Genomic DNA, 15,014 nt, shown 5'->3' on the forward strand with positions numbered 1-15,014 from the left:
TTTCGGTTTTATCGTTAGTTTTTGTGAGCTGCTTGTATGTCAGATTGCTCTCCAAAACAACAACCAACAAATATGGTAAACAATTATTTGTGCGATTACAAAAACTACAGCAATTCATTGTACTTGATCCAATATGAGCAAAGGGAATTTTGCCAAACGAAAGGTTGCTGACAGTCGATACATGGTGGAATCAAAGAACATGACATATATATGTTATTGTAATTCATCAAGAAGTTCAAATTCCCTTTTATTAACTCAAATATGGCATCAAAATATTGTACTGAGAATTGTTTCAAGCTGCTTGGACCTAAGAAGCCATGTATTGCAGAAGTTTGCCAGTGATATTCAGTCGTCTTTGCAAAAGACACTCTTAGATCATTTTCACAACAACCTCGCTGCCAGCACAAAATCAGCTAAAAGTTGACATCCCAGACCCAGATATGGATGAGCCATTTCTTTAAATGATAAAAGACCATATCACACTCAGTTAACATGAAGGAAAAAGAGCACAAAACATTGCAAATTGTCTTGTTTTGCCCTTACAGCAGACCATAAGTAGCTAAAATATTGTAGCTGTCTTCCCATTTAGCCCTTTTGCCATGATACAGTGTTTTTTGTCAAGCAAAACCTCAATGCTTTTTTTAAGACCAAGGTTCTAACCTTACACAAAAGTAAAACATTATCAGAAGTTAGATTACAATGTGAATGTTCTTGGCTTGACCGTGTGCCCCTGAGGAAATGAATTTATATTCATAATCATATTTTGTTTACTCTACACAGATTATTTTTGGACTGGATGAAAAAGATGAAAAACATATTACAACCACTTGAAATTTCCCAGAGGTAAGAGTTATACCTGTTGTTTTTAACATTTTAACATTATTTAAATAAAAGGAAAGCATGCTGTCTTCATTTGTGTGTTTTAGCGTTACATTTGTGCATTAACACTGCAAAGCAAGAAAAGACAACATTATACATTCAATTAGGCATCTTTCTTTTGAAAACAGCAGCCTTGGCTAATGAACAGCAATTACATTTACAATGTCATACCGCTCCATACATCAAATTCAATGACTTTTTCATCCATTAAAGAAATGTAATTCCAGTACACAATTAATCAATGTACAACGCTGAATAAAACTTAATTTACTGATTACTCTCCCCTGCATGAACTCCCTTTAGTTGAGCTACAATGAAAGGTGGCACTGCCACCTGTAATAACCTGTTGCCATGGTGCATTAGTGTTCTCCTGGTAATCTTTTTTTCCCTAAGTGTTGAGCTCCTTATACCCAAGTCAATAAAAACAGAAAAAAAAATAATTTAACTTTAAGAATATTGAAAAAAAAAATCCTATCATAAAAGATATGTAGTGACCTGTTGGTTGTTGGGAGATTCTCAGTGTTTTCTTCTGGCAATCAGGATATTGCTTAAAAATCTAAGTTGAAACACAAGTGGAGTGTGCATAACATGAAGCATTAAACTCTCCAGAGGCTTCTCTGTTGCAGCAAGAATTCAAATAAACAACACAAACAAACCATCAGAATACTAACTCAGTTTGAACCAATTCCGCAACTTTTTTCTGTTAATGTTTCTGCCAGATAGAACAACTTGGTCTGTTACTGGAATGTTATTTAGCTGTGAGCAACAGTACCGGGGACTTTGTTTAATGCTACTAACCAGGAATGCCTATTTTGATTCAGCAAAATAAACATTCACCTCCTCTTTTGAGGCCCACAGGAAAGCGTCATCATACCAGATTTACAGCAGAGTGAGCCACTTATTTCTAAATTTTTCAGTCAGTCAGGAAGTGCCCTGCTTTGAATGTTGCATCAAATGGTTCTGATAACAGCATCTAACTTTCACTCTGATTCAACAATAACACAAGAAGAAATGTTGTAAATGAATACAATGCTTATATGTACACATGTACTTGAAAACATGATTCCAATTCCCGACACATCCTTCAGGCACAAAATGATAACATCTGTTAATGGGTTCAAACTGACTGAGAAAGTCACATACGTCCTGAGACAGGCGGCATGTCGTAGTCACCAGGCGAAAATTGTGGGCTCAAGCTCAAATAAATGACTGCAAGCCCGTTTTTCCTGCAATATTTTTTCATAGTATTGCATTGGTTTTCTTTATGACAAAAATTAATACCAATTTGCAGAGGTTGAGGTTAAAAGTGAAAAGGTCTTTTTCCTCTGTCTTGATTAAATGTCTGTTCCTCAAGGCTACTTTTCAACACATAATGTCACACTGGATGTGAAATGTGTGTTTATGGGTTAATGTATGATGATCAGCAAACTGAGATGAATATCCACATTTAATTTGATCTATAACCAGCATAAGTAGATAGTCTTGGCTTCAAGGTTCACTCTTTACCAAAACTACTGTGTAGGAGAGGACAAAAAAAGTCATTAGAATACATTTTGTGTAAAAAAAAGAACCACTTGAGAATAAAATACCATCTCTTGTGAAACATATTACAGACTTTTTGAGCAATATATTTTGTTAAGAGTAACATGAATAGATTGATGCTGATACATTAATGGTATTTTTTCAAAGACAGCTGAAAACTGCTTATAAAGAGTTTGCACTTTTGGGTTTGTGTGTGTGTGTGTGTGTGTGTGTGTGTGTGTGTGTGTGTGTGTGTGTGTGTGTGTGTGTGTGTGTGTGTGTGTGTGTGTGTGTGTGCTAATCTGTTTTTAACAGGCTACTTGCCATAACATCATGTTAAACTGAAAAAAAAACCCATGGGTAAATTCACATAGTTTTATAATGATTGTCACAATACCAAGAGTTTCTTTTCGCCCTGGTTAAAAGTGAAACGCTTCCTGTCATTCGTGTTTTGCAGGTAGTTTTTTAATGAATAGAGAAAACAATAATGCATGCATTTTGGGGTGAAAAATAAAACCTGGAAGAAATACGACATATTATCCTTTCTTTGTCTGAATATAAAGTCATTTTCTGGTTTGTTTAACTGACTTAGAGAGTGCATTTTTTTATGTTTCATTTAAACATTAAATAAAAATAAAAACGGGTGGACCTTTGGTGACCTAAATATCAATCAACAGGAAAATCTCAACACTACTAAATCTTATTTTGGCACAGCTAAGGTGTTTTCATGTGACAGCACCATTTGTCTGCTCAGAGCTTACAAATCATTGATTCTGTTAGTGCTCGCTCCAGAAAGAAGCCAGTCCTAGCCCACTGCAGCCATTATCTACAGTTTGCAAACAGCAGCTAAAGTAATTTGGAACATCATTCATGTGTTGCTTATGATTATCAGATTACAGTTACTAATAAAAATTGGACTATATGCATGATGATCTGTGTAATGGGTCACTTAACAACTTGTATAAGTTTATATCATACATTGTTATTCAATTGACTGATTAATTGCATCATTTCATATTAGTACATTTAAATAATTTGATACAAAAATTGTATTGTGTTTTTTGAATTTTGATGTTAATACAATACATTTTGTGTATTTTTGCAGATATCAAAATATGGATTAAGTGCTCCACAGCAGTTTGCCGCTTCCTAAAATTCTTGTTTGTAACATTTGCTCTTTAAAGTCATTCTTTTAAGTCTTCTATCCATGTTTTTCTTTGCTGTTGGCTTAGTTTACCTCTTAATTAAAGACCATAAAAAGACTTTCTGTAGTATAGTACTTTTGGGTTTTTAATTTTTAAGCTCACGTGGCTAATGCATTGATAAAGATTTCAATTATTCCCTTAAAATGGAAGTTTGAAAAAATAGTAATCCCTATACAGTATGTGCTGTTTAATGAGCAAATGGATATTAAAGGCTGCAGGCATGAGCGCCGAGGAAGAGTCAAACCTGAAGGGGCCTGTAATGCTATTCAGGGGGAACCACCTAATGTAAAACCTCACATACAAATAGTGTCTCATCACACTTATGTTGCATTGCCTTTTAGTGTAAATGACAAAGAATCAAGAAAAGTTATGTATCTATAATCAACAAGAAGTACAATCTGCAAGAAGTAAAAGATGACTCATATAATACATTACCTATTTTTGAGAAATTACAACAACAGTGTTTTTAGAGCAAACATATCTGCAAATGATCATTCCCCGAGTCTGGCATTTTTATAGCGTAGGCTGCACAGCCTTACAGACAGCATGGCATCTCCTTTTGGTGATATCACTTGATCCAAATATTGGAAATACAAAGAACCAAAGTAGGTCAGGATCTAAGCTAGTATGCACAACTGTTCAATTTTGCAAAACACTGCATATCAATATAGCAAACACACAGCATTTTCACCAGCCAGCGATGGATACCTGAGCAAACTCAGCTCTGTTTAGACAGCTGCTTGATGAGCCAGAATAGAAAATGAGGTTTTATAATCGTCCAAGTCTGAAAGGGTCTCTTCAGTACCACAGCACTTTGATAAAATGTGCAGAGTCAGAGTCCTTGAAAGGTTTTCATGACGTTCATGCTGTTTTTTGTGTGCCAGCGAGTTGAGATCTAAGTCAGGTGACAGAAGGTGAGGATTTGAAGTCTAAATTTGATAATGTGCATAGCTGTAGACGAAATACTCTATCTGTCTGGAAGCTCAGTTTTGTAAAAAAGCCCACCAACTTGCTTATTAGAGCTTTGTCGAGGAAATGATGAATCAGTGTGTGTATGAGTGTCTGTAACAAATCATCACATAAATCAGGTACATTTTTTTTTCCTTCAGATCATAGAGTAGAGAAAAGCATTACCAGTACTTAAATTCTGCACAGGCTTGATGCACAAATACTTTCAGGTATATACTCCTTGTTGAAATAATACTACATACCATATTTCACAATCACCATTGTTCCCTCAAATGTAAAAATTGCCATCCATTGTACGGGCTTTTTGGCTAAGTGTGTGAACAACCATCTTAATGCAAACTAAATCATTTTACTCTGAATAATGCCCTCAAACACTGGAGACAGGATCTCATAAATAATGCAGGTACAAGCTGCTTACTCATCTCCATATTCAGATTACAGTATTTTTATAAATAACAGCATTATTTGTTTGTTTTTTTGACAGACTTTCAATGGTCACAATAAGCAAAATGAAGACAATGTGCTTTATACATTGTTCACTTGATTTAAATGGGTAAAAAGTGTATTCAACCCTAAATCATAATAGTACTTGCATGGCACTACTTTTCAAAAATCATTATTAATGTTGTCAATAGGATACAATGCAAATGCAAAGAAAAACTGGTAACCCCTCTGTGCTGTCATAGTTGATGTCTCTTGCTTTTTCATTACCGGTAGTTATATAGTGTTTCTGATCCATTACCAGTTGTCTATAGGAGTGGAAAACAAGGACTCAAATCTGGAAATATAATGGTACTGTATCTAAGAATAGTCAATGAATATTTTTTGTATTGGATATAGAGAAGAAAAAAAGATTTTCCCCTTAAATGTCAACTCCAGCACAGAACAAGTGCCTTAAAATGTTATTTACAGGAGTCTACTAGACAGAATGTAAATAGTTAGTTTCCATCAGTGGTTAAAAATAGGCTAGATCAACATAAACCAGCAGCTTGATTAGAACATCCACTTTACTGACAGTTAAACATCACTCCTAATAACGCAAGATACGTGCCAACAATTTCCCTTTGTCTGCTATCCTTTGTCTGCTATCTCTGATTATTTTACGAGTTGCCTTATGTTGCTTCTAAATTGTCATGACTTCACCAGTGCATCATGCCAAAATTGCAAATGTGTGTCACTTCAGTCCTCAACCACTATTTACCACTATACTCTCCACCCATATGGAGGCTGCTCTCATCTCATTCACTGTCACTTTATTGATCTATCATGCTTCTTCACAATGCAAACTAAACTAAATTAACATTATTATTTCAGGTGAGGTGTTGCAATCACAAAGGTTCATACTGCTTACAAGCAGCATATAAGATTACTGTTGATGATGAGTCAAGCACAGATCTCCATGGCGTTCCCATGAGGTCAGTGCAATGACACGTCAGGCAAATGCCTCTAACAGCGTAATGTAGCTGTCAAGATTCAGAGTCCCTGGTGGAACCATTCTGTTTTGCCTGGATTGCATTTCCCTTCAGAGATGCTTGTTAGATTCGATCTGGCTGACAAAAGTATGTACGGCAGCTATTGCTCAGAGGCTGTGGCAGTCTTTCAGTCCATACAAAAACAAGGCCTGATCGATTGATTTGGTGTTTGATTATCAGTCAAGCTCATGATTCAGTCTTTTTGCCATCCCACTGTACTTAAATGAAGAGCTGATGACGGTAGCGCATAGTCTCAAGGGTTCCACTAATAACCAGACGACTGAAAACTTCATCTCTGCTATTGCAATGAATTGTCAGCTGTGTTCATGATGGACAACTTCATGCTGCACTATAAAGAGCTAAAAGAAGCGAAATAATCACATTAATAAATGAAACAAAGACCATTTCATTCTTCCTCCTTTCGACTATTATCTATTGCTGTTATGTTTTTTTACTTGAAACTCTGGCACAACAATTTCCTTCGGGATTAATAAAGTTGTTCTCATCTCATCTCATTCAACTAAGTATGTTCAGCTTCTAATTATGGTTCACTCAAAAGATGTATGTCATATAATGGCAGGTAGTTTAAAGACGTTTTGATGAATCACATTAATAAATGAAACAAAGGCTATTTCACATCAGTTAAAGTAATAAGATATATGGATATCCTTTCCCTTTTAGCCTCCTTTCAGTGATGTTATGGCTGTCACTAATCCATATCATTTATTTGTATATTCAGTTAAATATTTTTGACCCTTGCCTAGTAATTTTTTTTTAGAATCACGAACAGAGCACCCCAGAGCTGCAGTTGAGATGTTCAGACATTATTTCTCCACTGCTGATTTTTGCATTGCTGAATGCCCCCAAGGGCTGCAGCAGTAAACTGTTAAAGTCAATTACGAGTTTAACTTGACCTCATCCTCTCACTGTGGCAACCCGTGAGGCTGCATTAGCGCTTTGTCTCAAGTGAAAGTAGTCTACATCACTTTCAGGATTGTATCAAAATAAGCGCCACAATGCAACATCCGTGTCAGAGTATTTATGTTGTAATCCATATATTTGACAATGATGTGAACGTGAATGTAATCGCTTTATAAAATACTTGTTTTTGCAGAGCTGCAATCTGATTTTAATGTCTGTTTCCAGATAAAAGCAAGTGCTAAGAATACATTGCATGGCTTGCAGGCAACTGCACACAGTATGAGGCATTATTATGGAAAATATGGCGTCATCAGTCAGTTTGCAGCGTTATGTGTTGATGTGATGCTATGGGATCAGTCTGATGTAATTCTGAGAGCAAGTAAAAGCAGCTTATACAGCTTGCTCTGAACTAAGCAGCTCAATTCTGCATGGGTTCAGCCTACCTCAGCTAAGAAATCAAAATGCAGACCATTATTATGTAGGAAACGGAAAACTGCTTTCCTAGTGTGAGTGCAACTGGAGAACCTGTGAAGATGAAAAATGAAAGTGCCCAGCCCCCTGAGGAAGAACCACAAGAAAGAGATTAACCAATACAACTGTGTAAGAGATGTGCAAGGCCTGTTCTTCTCCAATCTCCCTACACAACACACCATTTCCTACATGATTTATACTTTAATAAATGTTCAGTGACAGGTATGATTTAGTGAAGCAAATAATTTGTGTCAATGTGAAGGCTCCAAAGGACAAGTTTCTGTCACATAGATGAATTCAGTGCAAAGAAAAAAAAAGTTTGGAAATAAATGTATTACTGATGTAAATGTATATTTCATTTGATGACAATTCTGTTATTACATTCGTGGGACAAATCACAGTATTTCATTCATCTGTTATTGCACCCCACAGGATCTGCTGTATATCAATTTTCAATGTTAACAGAGACATGCAATAATGTCAGAATGAGGCGGTTACATGGGCTCTTCCATTGCATTTTATAAGCTCTAATCAAAGAGGAGATAATTCACAATCTTCATCTATGTGCAGGCCGCAAATGAGAACAGATGGTGTGAAACAAACAACCCATAAACAGCCTTTTAAAACCCACAGAGATGCAACTCCTAAAGAGGATATCCAAACTGGTAAAGGGGGGTAGAAACTTCTTTTAAATCCACCAATCTCAAAGGGGCAATCTGCTCGGCTGCTTCAACCTCCAGCTCATCAATCTATCAATGTCAAAGAGAAAATTCAAGGGATTGGTCTTAACAGTGATTCCCTGCTACCATCTTCTGGATTCTTATCTCCTTTCTGTTCAGACTGAGCACTAAGTGTCAGCCCATGAAGCAGTACCAAGCTTCAGCGCTGTGTCTTCTCAACAACCCCTGTAGGGAAAAAGGATGGGCATTCAGCTGGTTGATTGTCAGGGCCATTATGCCCCCTACACCCTCCCCCAACATCCCAGAGTCCCTGCTTCCACAATTCCCTCCATTAACAAGGGGTTTGCTTTCCACTTCCCCTTTGATGTGTCACACACTGCTGCAGATTTGTTTTTAATATGTGTGACAGAATCCACTTAACTGGTAGTGGGAGGAAGTGCGAAAGCTGCTTTCTGCCACTATTCAAGGACGAATCCTGCTCAGCGTTCGTTTAACCACATCTAAGTGGACATGAATCATTATAAGGGGTAGTTGTCCAACTATAATCGATACTAGCTACTTTTGGAAACACAAGGGAATAGTAGCAAGGAATAGATATAATTTATTAACTTGAATATTCTTTCTGTTTTATAAAGAGACTACCGGTGACAGTAACAGTTACACTGTAACAAATAGCAGAACTGCAGAAGAGCAAATCTTTTTGCTATTTAACCTGTTCATTTGAAAATCATATTTAGACCAGATTTAAATAATCTTGACAGCGTCATTATTTTTTTGAGATTTTATGACTCAACAGAATATTTATAGTTTTGCTTTCGCACTGGTACGGTCTATCTTATACTGACTAGCTCTGGCATGTGGGTTTTATCAGTATTTGGGGTCTATGGAATCCAGATTTTGTTCGGATAATCTACTTGTAGCTGACAAGCTTTTTTAGCATCCTCTCAGTGATCCCACCCACTTATCGCTCCATGGGGCAATTACTAAAATACAGCCATTGTTGATAATAGTATTTAACTGTTCTGATCGTTTGGTCTTGTTTGATCTTATTTCCTTGACATTTGTTTAGAGTGAAAAACAGAATGATGTTTGTAAAAACAAGTATAGACCTAGGAGTCAGTCTCTATATGTTGACGCCATAACATACCAAGGTTACCTACAAGTTTAATGTAACCTTCCCAATATCAATAACTTGACTGACTGTAAAGTTAATATAAAATAATTGATACGTAATTTTGAAGGAATTGGTAATAGGTAGATTGAGCTCTGACATAATTGTTAATTAGTCTGGCAGTGAAACATCAGAGGGCATTATTATTCTACAAATTAATCTGCCAAGTTTTGACATCCTAATCTTTGATGTGTTTGTTAGGGTAGTTATCACTCCCTTGTTCAATAGCATTGGTTGATTTCTGACCAAACAGATGCGAGGTTTCCTATTTTTTCCATTGACTACCTGCTATGACCAGGACCCATAATGGCAAAGAGATTAACTGGTCAAATCTGTTATAATCCTTTTTGCAGTCAGCAAACATCTTCAGATGAAAGGCTTTCACTTTTTAAAATGTGTGAAATGAATTTCCAAAGTTTGGCCATTGTTTTCAAACAGGGCTAGACTGATATATGGGTAGGTATTATTGTCAGAAACCAGCTTAACTTGGGTCAATCCTAGATATATCGGACTGGAGTAAATGGTTGCAGATATCTGGTATATTTATCATGCTTTTTTTCTTTTTTTATTTCAACCCTGCAAAAGCAAAAAACCTTGGTGCACAGTCATCTAACCCATGAATCAACACTGGCAATAAAGAGGAGAAATACACTGAGAAGAAAGTACAATCACTTTCAAATCAAATGTAAGAAAACTTCATTCCATTAAATTTTGTCTTTAGATGTTAAAAAATTAAAGCAATGTTAATAGTAGAAAGTAAATGTAATTTGTTTTCCTGCTAAAGAAGACTATCCCTGTATGGGGATCCACAAGCCCGAGGTTATTTTAGTCATATGAACCCACAAAAGTGTGATGACGGGGACACTCTTATGTATCTGTGGGGGATTAGAACCTATTAACAAGAACATGCTGGAGTGTTTCTTCCATAACTTACATGTCTTTTACAGGTTCAGCAAGACATAAGTTTAATGCAATGTGACAGCATGACTGTAGGTGAAGCTTAGAGAGAGAGACGAGTGCATGGTAAAAGTTAATCACAAGAGCAGTGGCTCGCACATCTGTCAGGTTAATGAGACAATGCCTGACAGAACAGTGATGAGTTTACATACAGCTGCAGGATTCTAAATGCAATTTTTATGTTTAACATTGTTGTCACTGGGCTGTTTTGTGTTGGGCAGAGACATTATGAGAAAAACTTCCGACAGTATAGATAATTTTTATTTATTCTTTTCATTAAGGGACTCAACATCACATTTTGAATTATACAACAGACTGTTGGGTTTGGACTTGACTTAGGGAAAATGCTTATCGTGCTGTAACTAATGCTCCAATCTTGAGTTACAATCAATACCTAACACTGTAAGGAGACAGTCATGAATAGATATCCAGGTTGGGACGACTGGAATTACACCAAGAGGTACACCATTAATCATAGAAATCCTCATAGCATAGGAATTGGATTTCTGTACATTTTTGGGTCTGGCTCTTCTGCTTAAGCCACTCTCAAAATTTTGGCAACATCATATCAGCACTTTAAGCCTTATAAAATTTGCATTTTTATCTCCTGTGTACATTGGATTTTTTTTTCCCAACACACAGACGTATATGCCAAGAAGTAAGAACTGCTTGAAAAGAAAAAAAACAATTCGACAAAAAACAGCCATGTATGGAGTGTTTTTGTGTGAAGTGTGTGACCAAATTTAATTATTTGTATATATCGTCATCGAATTTGCAGATGTTGTCATGCACAAAGATGTCATTTTGTAAAAGCTACATGCCAGGTACCTAAAGTAAACTGGTTAAACAACCTACTATTTATATAATTTCCTTTTTCATTTTCCGAGGTGGTGAAGGTCACAATTTAATTGGTTGGTCATTCTGTGGTCATTGAAATAATGTTTTACTTTACAGTACAATTCCAAAGAATCTTGGCAGAGAAGACCGAGACTTATTGATCTAAATCATTAATCTGACTCTTTTCTGGTTCTTAACAGATGGGAGCACATACTCACGGAATGAAATCGCCAATTGTCAAAGGAAATACTATGTGCTAGTACTTTAATGTGGGACTTCAAAATTGAAATGCTTTTGAGTTACAATATACGCGCCACAGTGGACCATTAAACTAGTCTAATAGCAATATTACCACAATTTCTCCTATTTCACAAGACAGGTTTTGACTAACCCTTAGCCAATGCTCATTTTGATATTTACACCCAAACTTTCTATTAAATAGAAAACTTTACCATTCACAAAAATATAAAATTATCTCTATATACACACATATACATATACATGTACACACACACACACACACACACATTTGGGCCCAGAAATATTTTGACAGTGACACAATACACAATCTTTATGATTTGGGTTCTGCATACCATCACACTGGATTTGAAATGAAACAACTACAACAGAATTGGAGTGCAGACTTTGGGGTTTAGTTCAAGGAGTTGAACAAAAATATGATTAAACATGTAGGAATTGTAGCTATTTTTATAACAACACTCTTCATTTCAGGGGCTCAAAAGTAATTGGACAAATAAACGCAACCCTAAATAAAATGTTACTTTTCAATATTTTGCTCAGAATCCTTTGCAGGCAATGACTACCTGAAGTCTGAAACCCATGGACATCACCAAATGCTATTTCTTTTTTTTTTCCTTTGTGACGCTTTGCAAGGCCTTTACTGCAGCTGTCTTCAGTTGTTACTTGTTTGTGGGTCTTTCTGCCATAAGTTTTGTCTTGAGCAAGTGAAATGCGACCTCGATTGGGTTGAGATCTGGTGATTGACTCAGCCATTGCAGAATATTCCACTTCTTTGCTTTAAAAAAAGTCATTGTTTGCTTTTAGAGTATGCTTTGGATCATTGTTCATCTGTACTGTGAAGCACCATCCAATCAACTATGCTGCATTTGGCTGAATCTGAGTTGAAAGTTTATCCCTATACACTTCAGAATTCATGTGGCTGCTTGTCTTTTGTCAGATCATCAATAAACACAAGTGACCCTGTGCCATTGGAAGCAATGATTGTCCATGCCATCACACTGCCTCCACCATGTTTTACAGAAGATGTGGTGTGCTTTGGATCATGAGCTCTTCCCATTCTTAACCAAACTTTCTTCTTCCCATCATTCTGGTACAGGTTAATCTTAGTCTCATCTGTCCAAAGAATGCTGATCCAGAACTGGGCTGGCTTCTTCAGGTGTTCGATTGAAGTCAATCTTGGCCTTTCTATTTTTGAGGCTGATTAATGGTTTGCACCTTGAGGTGAATCCTTTGTATTTACTCTCATGAAGTCTTATCTTTATGGTAGACTTAGATACTGATACACCTTCTTCCTGGAGTGTTCTTCACTTGAGTGGCTGTTGTGAAGAGATTTTTCCTCACCATAGAAAGGATTCTACGATCACCCACCACTGTTGTCTTAATTGGATGTCTAGACTTTTTTGAGTTCCCAAGCTCACCAGTACACTATTTTTTTTCCTCCGAATGTACTAAACTGTGGATTTGGCCACTCCTAACATTTCTGCTATCTCTCTGGATTTCTCCTTTTTTCAGCCTCAGAATGGTCTGTTTCTCCTCCATTGAGAGCTCCTTTGACCACATGTGTGTTCACAGCAACAGTTTCCAAACGCAAACACCACACCTGGAATCAACTCCAGACCTTTAAACTGCTTAATTGATGACAGATTACCAAGGGAAGAGACCATGCAGCCTTATTGTTTTTTTGCAGCCTTCTGGGTCAATTGTCCCAACTTTTGGTCCCTTGAAAAAGAGGCAACAATGTATGAAAGAGCTGTAATTCCTAAACCCTTGCTCGTATTTTGATGTGAATACTCTCAAATTACAGCTGAGAGTCTGCACTTTAAGCCCATATTGATTATATCATTGTATCCCGAATATGTTTTTGTAAACAGCTAAAATAACAAAACTTCTGTCACTGTCCAAATATTTCTGAACTGTGAGTATATGTGCCTTAGTGACGTGCGGTGAGGTTCATGACTGGTGAGGCACTGACGTCGTCAGTCAGATTTACAAACATTTCCCTACAGAGTATCTTATTCACCTTTTTTGGCAGCAGTTGGCATGTTTTGTTTAAAATATCATATCAGGATTCTTTACATATACACACTGTAGCATATGAAAAAGCACATGTAAAAAAACGTTATTATCTCTTACCTTTACTTATAAATTAAGTACATGCGCCGCTTCTTCTGAAGCATCGATAACTTGCTTGTAGAAGTCTTCCGTTTCTTTCTTCAGAGTTAAAAGTCTCTCTGTCTCAATGGAAATCACTGTCAGTGAAGACAGTCGTCCTTGATCTGACCTGTTTGACTGTATGTTTTGAGTCTTTTCGGTGCAGAGAATGACCGCTTCGCCGATGCTGTCGTAGCCGGAACGGTGAGCACCGGCCGGTGCAACTTTGTCGCCTCAGGAACAGTTTGAATGAGATCCTACTGGGCCAAAAAGTTGAGAAGCTTCCAAGCACATTTACATTCATCCCTAACCGTTTGTGAGCTATACAGCCCGATGAGATCGGCAAAAAATAACTGGATGGCTGCACTTGACCTGCTAACTGTTTACTGTAGCTTGCTATTGCTAATTCTATTATTCTGTAGCCGAGTAGTAAGAAGGATCCCTGGGATCAGCGGTGCCCCCTAGCATGAGGCACCGTCACTGCGTGCCTCACTAAATGTCTCTTCGCAGTCGTTTTATGACTACGAGAAACACGAGAAACATGTTACAGTTGTTGACGAAAAACATTCGACACATCATGTAAACTTTGGAAATTGTATTCATATATTAAAATTGTTTTTTAATAGTGACATCCACAGAGACAGCAATAGTCTCAGTGCATAGTATGCCAGCAGTTATCGGAATCATTGCGCAATCCATAGTGGGCTTAGCTGGCCGCAGGTCTTTTCTTCTTGTTTGAACGGTAAATGTGATTTTTTTTAGCGATTTTGAAAAAAAACAACTAAAAATGATGAAGCTACATGGAAAATAACTTTGTAGAACAAATCACTGAATAAATATAACCATTTAATTAATTTTTTTCATTTTGCATTTTTTTCTTTCCACAATGACAGGTGAGGCCAGGCCTCCCCTCTGACTGCACATCACTGATGTGCATATATATATATGTTTGTGTGTGTGTGTGTGTGTGTGTGTGTGTGTATATATATATATATATATATATATGTGTGTGTATATATGTTTATATGTGAATATATATTATATATATATATATATATATTCATTCATTTTTTTATTAATATTTGACTGACGAAACAGAACATGGGAAGTAAGATTAACAGCTGAATGAGCGTGTCAATTTCCCCCATTTACCTTAATATCTTAGAGATGATTAGGTGTTTTTGAAGAAATACGTTATATATTATAACTTGAACTTTTAAAATTTTTCACCCAAACATTCAAATTTTTTTTGTTTTTTCCCCCTGCTATTGTCTTGCCCACAGTTCAAGAAAATGCATAGGATAAATGAACATGTTAAATTTCGAGCTATACAGTAGTTCCTTCCACAATCACAGTTTGGATGCAGTTATTCATGTAAATTTCTTTTATGCTTTGTTTCCCTGGACAAACAAAACATTCAAACAAAGACGTGACTTTCTACCATTTCATTGGTTGGGCATTATCTGCAGTGCAGTGAGAATAAAATTGCAGATCTGTAGTTAATTTTGAGAAAAATCCA

General features: G+C 36.6%; 1 long non-coding RNA gene across 1 annotated transcript; it reads left to right on the plus strand.

Moving 5' to 3' along the window:
* Positions 1 to 28: 28 nt before the first annotated feature.
* LOC147236411 (uncharacterized) lies at positions 29 to 3,545 on the plus strand. Its single transcript, XR_015107369.1, has 3 exons — positions 29 to 75; positions 781 to 843; positions 3,506 to 3,545. It is a non-coding gene; the product is annotated as an uncharacterized LOC147236411 (long non-coding RNA).
* Positions 3,546 to 15,014: the final 11,469 nt, after the last annotated feature.

The sequence above is a fragment of the Fistularia commersonii genome, chromosome 2, assembly GCF_037954325.1.
Source record: "Fistularia commersonii isolate RoL2024-O1a breed Wild chromosome 2, RoL_Fcom_v1.0, whole genome shotgun sequence".
Lineage (NCBI taxonomy): Eukaryota > Metazoa > Chordata > Actinopteri > Syngnathiformes > Fistulariidae > Fistularia > Fistularia commersonii.